Source organism: Mus pahari, chromosome 5 (genome assembly GCF_900095145.1).
Source record: "Mus pahari chromosome 5, PAHARI_EIJ_v1.1, whole genome shotgun sequence".
NCBI lineage: Eukaryota > Metazoa > Chordata > Mammalia > Rodentia > Muridae > Mus > Mus pahari.
Window position 1 is genome coordinate 131,258,403 of NC_034594.1, and position 7,630 is coordinate 131,266,032.

At 46.6% G+C, this 7,630-nt stretch overlaps 1 protein-coding gene across 1 annotated transcript in view; it reads right to left on the bottom strand.

The window, feature by feature from the left end:
• Brinp2 (BMP/retinoic acid inducible neural specific 2) overlaps window positions 1-7,094 on the bottom strand; it is a 103,053-nt gene extending 95,959 nt beyond the window's left edge. Inside the window, exon 1 of the mRNA XM_021197706.1 lies at window positions 6,282-7,094. The gene's annotated coding sequence lies outside the window, so the exon portion shown is untranslated. The remainder of the gene's footprint in view (window positions 1-6,281) is intronic.
• Window positions 7,095-7,630: the final 536 nt, after the last annotated feature.

Consider the following 7,630-nt stretch of genomic DNA (forward strand, 5'->3'; position numbering starts at 1 on the left):
AAGAGAAGGCTTAGAAAATATAATCATACAGATAATCTGAAGAGAAATCATGGAAAACATAGGAAGGAGATAATAATTGCTCCCTGGGGGGTGTTGTGTGAATCAAGTGAAATACAGTTAGGGAGAACATTTTTGCAAATGATAGAGGGCTAAGCAAACATGAGAGAAGTTCTAGGCATGTCCAAACCTTATCTCGATGACTAACAATACCAGCATAGTTATGATGAAGGGGTGATAGTACTTCAACCTGTGATTAACAAATAAAATGTGACCCTTGCATCTTTCCATTGCAATTGATAGCTTGGTAAATAATCTTGAAAAATACAGTGGTGGCTCTTCTGTCTCCACGCCACACTAAAACATGTCTGTTTTGAAAAACGAAAAAGTCACGGAAGGGGAGGTCACATGATGGCAGAGAGGGCAAAGGAGGGACTTTGAAGATTAAGTACTATTAGTGGTACAGCCAAGTGTGTTCTCCTTCTTTGGAGAGAGAACCCGAGGATCACTCACTTCGTTAATTTTACTATTACATTTCCTACCCCTAAAAAACAAAACAAAACAAAACAAAACAAAACCAAAAACCAGGCTAAACCAAAAGGCCTCTTACCAGCTCACTCTGGGCATGTGAGCTGAGGGCTATATTGCATTAGAAAAGCTTCCGGTAGGCTGAGTCACAGTTAGCTAGGTCCCTCCTCAAATAAATATAGGCCATGTAGGCTATTTGTGTTTCTTGCTTTTAAATTTCAGAAGCCCATGCCCAGAGGCTCCCTCTGGACTGCTCTTGACCTCTCCTTCCATGTACTCTTTCTTTTTATGTCTCTGGCTCCTCCTGTCTCAAGCTCTGCCCTCTCTCCCCATTAACCTGCTACTGCTCTGCAGGGCCTGGCCAGCGCGGTCTAAAAGAAATACAGTGTCTGCCACGGATGGAAATCTAACTTCTGGTCCCTATATTAAAAACTAAAAGAAATGAACAAAACTAACTGGATTTTTATTTAACCCAGCATATCTGAAATATTACATCATTTAAATTTAAAGTCGGTGCAAAATAGTGATATTTTTACATTGCTTTTGTTTGTGTGTGGGGGGGGAGGGGAGGTTGTTCTTAGAAACAGTCTCTTATATCCCATGCAGGCCTCCCACTCACTATACAGTTGAAGATGACCTTGAACTTCTTATCCTCCTGCCTCGTCCTCCTAAGTACTAGGATTAGCAGGTGTGTGTCACCAGGTGTCACCAGGCTTGGTTTATGTGGTGCTAGAGGCAAAACCCCAGGGCTTTGGGCATGCTAGGCAAGGGCCACATACCCAGTTTCTTATAATGCTTTTTTTTTTTTTTTTTTTTTTTTTTTGGTTTGTTGTTTTGAGACAGGGTTTCTCTGTATAGCCCTGGCTGTCCTGGAACTTACTTTGTAGACCAGGCTGGCCTCAAACTCAGAAATCTGCCTGCCTCTGTCTCCCAAGTGCTGGGATTAAAGGCATGCGCCACCATTGCCCGGCTCTTATATGGCTTTTGAAAAAGTAAATCTTTTCAATTTTACAATCCCGGCATGCATTTCAAGAGCCCCTGAGCTACCTGTGGAGTTCTTGGGTGGATTTTGCCTGCGGTGGCTCCTAATTTTACCCAATCCAGCACCCCAGGTATTTTAGCATTGCAACTGAGTTTCAGAAAAATAAATAATGGGACTGGACCAGCCACTGAAGATGGCAGGTTACAATCATGGTATTCATACTTTCCTCTGCATATCAGAGTGATAATTTAAAGAGGATCAACCTGCACCAGTAGGCTAGAGAAGTCTAGCCTACCACAGCCATCATAACTTAGCCTTCTGACACTTGCTTCCCAAACAGAGCAGGATTTCCTCCAAAATTATGAACAACACATCATGTGCCCGGGGCTCTGGCTCAACCCTGAACATGGCAGTGTACGTTCCTGAAAAGTAAAGCGAGAAGATGTCCTATGCACAGCCAAGCTAATGGCCATTAGCATAAGGGTGCTAGTAGAAACAAGGGGGGCAGGTAGAGTTAAGGTGGGATCTTTTGGAGAGGGTTAATGTCTCCTAATAGCTGGTTTGAGACTGTACTCCTGGACCAAAGTACACAGGGAGACTGAGCTTCCAGGGGACTCCCTCCAGATCTCAGAGAACTTAGGGTGGGGACTGTGGCAAGTGATTCGCCTCTCATGTCCAAGGGGAGCTTTCCCTCGTATAGGGATAGAGCCATTCACACAGTGGCGTGTAGCCTGTGTGATGCTTCAGACCAACTGAAGACCAAGATCTCTAAGCAGTTCCTCCCTTCACAGGCTCATGGTGTTCCCCATCCTTTCTCTAGGAGAGAGGCTGACTCCTAGAACAAGTGTGCGTGTGCGTGTGCGTGTGCGTGTGCGTGTGTGTGTGTGTGTGTGTGTGTGTGTATAACTGCTGCAGCCTTCTGTGAGATAGCAGCAGCCCTTAGACTCCTCTTGGCTCTACCCAGGCTGACACCAGGCCTCCCCCTTTCTTTGCTCTGCTGAACAATCACAGAACCTCATGGTACAGCTGCGGGCAGTACCACTCCCCACCCCCTCCTGCTTTTTTTTTTTTTTTTTTTTTTTTTTTTTTTTTTTTTTTTTTTTTATATTTAACTTTACTTAACCTCAGTAGTTAGACGAGGAAAGCCTGGCATCTGGGACTTTCTAGTGTTCCCCCCCCCCGGCCGTCCCCCCCCCCCTGATTTAGATTTTTTTTTTTTTTTTTTTTTTTTTTGTGGTCTCCTCCTTTGTGACTGCAACAGCATATGTTTTATTAAACGGGAAAGAGAAGAGGAGACAAGAGGTTATGTACATGGGCATGCTCAAGAATCTTAAGATTGAAAATCTTCTGCTCAATGCTAAATGCCTAAGGGCTTTGGCATTTTGCCGGTTCCAAGTAAACCCCAAGAGGAACATTTGGGTGGAGAAATAGGAAATGGGGGAAAAAAATCAAAGCGCTCTCTCTCTCTCTCTCTCTCTCTCTCTCTCTCTCTCTCTCTCTCTCTTTCTCTTAAAGGATTCTGATTCTAAAATATGAGAAGTCTTTTCTTGTGTTCTCTTGAAATTTGCCTGCCTTCACCAACATCCTCATTCAATTTTTTTTCTTTTTTTTGGATGTAAAGTTGATAGGCTCTCTGACCTTGAGTAAAGCTTTTCCCACTGTATGTGGCTTAGACCTGAGAGTGGATGGAAGGCCAGGTAACATTTCAAATGTCTAGTGATATGTCCAGTATTTCAGAGCCCTGTCAGGGTCCTAGATCTACTTCTGCTAGGTCATACATGTTTAATAGAATGAACCCATAGGATACATAGGATTTCCAGGTTGCAAGAGAGGTGGCCCCCAAAGACCCATACAGACCATACTGGCTTCAGCTTCTTCCTGTGCTCCACTGAGGGACTTGATCAGCTAGAGCCCTTTAGCCCCTCTCTGCCTACCCCAAATATTCCACTCTAGCTCTCATGGCTCCATTCTAATTCTCCCTTCGTGGAATACTGATAGCTCTTATTATTAGTACAGATCAATGGCTGATTAATAGGGTCAGCCTTTTGACTTCTCTTGTATTGAACTTCTGTTGAGAAGTTACATCATCATTTACCTTTGCCTGGACATAGGCCTGTTTTCCCAAGTAGACTACAAAATCATGAGGACAAAGTTTCCTAAGGTTTTTCCCTATCCCTCTCTGCCCTGATGTACTGCCAGAGGAGGACCCCCAGATCACATCAGAGCCTCCTTGCTTTGTAAAGTATAAAGCAACCAAGTCAGATCACGAACACTGAGATGGAACTCTGCCTTAGAAGAAGCCCAGGGGACTGGGGTTAATTAGGAAGCAGTAAGACCCAGGCCACTGGTCCATGAGTTTTCCTATTGCTGTGTGTCCAGTGTAAGGTAGATCTTCTCCTGGGGTGCTCTGTACTCCCCTTTCCAAGAAGACTGGGGTAACCAAAGACAAAGGAGACTATAAGCCATCTGAGAATTATGTAGAGGACTTCTCTAAATGCTCCCAGCTCTTTGGGAAAGGAGCTCTTCAAAATATATGCAAGGACTTATTATTTAACAAGAGGAAAGGATGGCCCTCCAGAAGTAACGTCACTCTGTGCTTGCTTAAACACTAGCTTAGGAACCTGAACACCGAACCAACATTCCAGCCAGCGGAAAGTGCCCACACATTATCTCCAGTCCCTTCAGATTACCTCTTGTTTGTGAGTGGAGAGGGATTTTCTAGCACCCTCTCAGAGGGATAGGTCTAAGGTGGTGCTCCCCAGGTGCAAGCCTGTACCTTGGGGAAGGGGATCAGGAGGAGTTGATGACGCAGGGATGTTCTGTGCCCTCTGGCTTTGCTCAGTAAACAACCTGTCAGGAGGCCAGAGAGGAACACTCAGAAAGGGATCTTGAGATCCAGGAAGAGATGTTCCCCATTCCCCAAACCAGGCCAACAGAAGAAGAATCGGGCCCTTCTGTCCTCCCCAGCATTTCCCTCTTCTGTCTTTCTTGTTTCCACACTATAGCACATACCACTCCATTCTGGGAAAGGAAAGGCAACTCCATTTTTTTGTAAGGTGAAAGAAGTAAGAGTCAAGAATGCTTCTGGCTTCCCCATGGCTGCAGCCCAGCTGTTAAACCCCTTAAGACCAGCTGTTTTCCAGAAGCCAAGATTCTGGTCTGACGCTTGCTCTCAAACACAGTCTCCTTGCTCGGCATCTTTCCAAATCCTATCTTTCCTCACAGAAGCAAAGCATGCATCTTTTCCCAGAGTGGGTAGCAGCTATGGTACTGGTAAGATAGATCACTGTAGCAGCATTGCTTGGTCATGCTCTCAGTGCTACATAGCAGCTCATTCCAGGTGAGAAGGAACTCTGGAGGGCCATGTCATAAACAAACAAACAAACAAATAAAAACCATGCACACAACTGCAAAATCAAGAGGGAAAACACATAGACTCCAGCAATACTTTAGCTGCTTCCTGATGTCATCAGACTGCCCCCCAGGGGATTTAGTAGAATCCTATAGCTTCCTGGTTAATACAGGCATTGCATATCTTCCAGGAGCCCGGACAGGGCATGAGGAAAGCAAAGGAATCAACATACACTTGTCTAGAGAAGACCTGGGGAGAAATACTTGACTCACAGTGTATGTTTAATTCTTCTTATTGGCCCATGCTAACATATCACTGGTCCTGTTGGATAAGGTCCGGATTTTATTTTATAATTGATATTCTCTTAGCACATTTGCTCCTACTCAGGGCAACCTGCTCCCAGGACAGGGAAAGTGTACATATGGTTCTTTACAGAAAGGTCTGCTCAATCACATTACAGTGCATCCAGTTGATTGTTAGTTAATATTTGGCTTAAGTCTATATACCCTGGATAAATATGTACCATGCAAAAAGACTGCTTGGTGAAGAGAGAACTCCTCTGGGCTAGAACAGCAGTGTACAAGTTCATCCTCCTACTGGGTAGCGACACCCCAGGCATCATGGCCCGAGCAGGGACTAGGCAGAGATGCTTGGTGTTTCTGTGAGCAGCCAGCTTCCTTCATACAGCTGTGAACACACACACGCACATGCACACACACACGCACACACGGCTGTGTATGAACAGGGAAAACATTCATAAATGGTCTCAATAGACCCTTCCCTTCAGCACAGCAATATTCTCCCTGTAGTGTCTCCAGTGCACTACCAGGATTGATTCAGTCAATTGGGGTTTCTGTTATACCACCCAAAGGAGAATATGGGATTCACTCCTCGGAATTATTTTTGTCCCTCATTACATGTTCATAGAAGAAATAGACTGGCCTCTAAAGCATGCTACAGGGCTTTATGACCATGTGAATACAGCTGTACTGCACAAAAGAATACCAGGTCTTTAGGGTCCTCCCCAAACACAGTGAACCTCGTGCAGTTCTGTCCAGCATTAGCTAGGCAAGCAAAAGTCCTTGTCATCCTCTGCAATTATGGAGCCCGAATGAATTTTCGAAAGCTAATGGGAGTTGCACTAACTTTAAGGACTTAAACCAGGCAAAAAAACAATATAGGTCAGGCAGAGTGCCCAAGCTCTGTGACAGCCATGCGACACCAGGAGGCAATTCCAGAGTCAGCTCAAACCCAAAGTCCACTGCTAAGCTCCACCTGACAGAAACTAGGGGGTGGAATGGGAGTTATTCCTTTTGCTTGCAATTGCCAGGCACCAGACAAGAAGGTTGAATGAGGACTCGTGAAAATTACAACGAAAGGTGATTCAGAAAACCCAGGGGATACAGACCCCTGCACGATTACCTTGAATCCTTGTAAGAGTCCTTCTTGCTGTATCAGCTGCTCCCCAAACCACCAAGGACTGCGAGGAGACTCCTAAAAGACGCCCGATTTTTGTGCAACATCTCCAGTGGCAGCCTTCCAAAGTTTTCACTTCATGATTTCTTGTGGCTCTTTCTCCTTTGGGGAAATGCGAATGCCACCCCCTCAGCTTGTGAGAGGGAACGGATGTCTCTTTTCAAATTCTCCTGCTCTGGGCTTTGCTGTCGCCGCCGCTGCCGCCGCGGCGGCGTTTAGACCACTTGCCTGCTGCCTTGCCGCGGAGCAGCGAGCATCTCAGGCACCCACAGCATCTGTGAAGTGGGATCAGCGCTAGGCTGGGTCGCACGCGGCGTGGGAGAGGTGAGGAAAGTGGGAAGCCAACTGAGGAGTCCCCTGTCCCTCGACCGAGGTGAAACCCACGATCTTGCCTTTTTTTTTTTTTTCCAACTCTAAAGAGACTCACCCGCCCTGTCATCCGAAATCTGTGCCTTGTACATGGACAGAAACCGTTCCTCAGGCGTCTGGGCTCCTTCGGCTGCCTGAGGACCTGCTGGTGTCCTCGGAGCGCGCGGCAGGTGCATTTCCCAAGTCCTCTGGAACCCGCCGAGCTCAGCGGAGGCGCTGCGGGTTGAGCTGCGAGCCGCTCAGCAGGCAGGCGGATTCCATCCTAGAGCTGCAGCCCCGCGAGTCCCCACTCCGACTTCCCGGTCCGTACCTAACCAGTGTCACCTGCAGACTCAGACACCGGATGAGTGTCTTAAGATAACAATGCTGCCCTGCCTGCCTCTCTCGTTCTTTCTTATGCACGTAGGTTGGCAGCCAATAGGACCCTGCGCCATACTCCCCACAGGCTCCCATTGGCTGTGAAGCCTGGCAGAGGGCGGGTTCTGATGCCTACCGGCAATCTCCTTTGGCTAGCTGGCAGGCTGGGGTACCAGCTCTGTTAACCCTCCCAGTTTTGCAGCAGCGACTTTTTCCCCCCAGTAAGGATAAGGAAGAATTGGATAAATTCGCGGCTACGTGTGGCGTTGGGAGTGGGGTTGGAGCGTGTCAGAGTCTGAGGAACAAGAAGTAGACTGGGAGTTAATTACATTTGCTTTGGTCTTCTGAGTTACAATATTCATTCGTCCCAGCCCATTTTGTTTGCTTGCTTAACCAGAACTCCCAGAAATGGGGACCCATTTGAGCCATTTTCCTTCTAATTTGAGGTTTCATTTAGTTGTTCTGTGCTTTTTAAACCTCCTGAATTACTTAATTAGAAGTGAGCCCCCAAGTGAGAAACCTCTCTCTCTCTCTCTCTCTCTCTCTCTCTCTCTCTCTCTCTCTCTCTC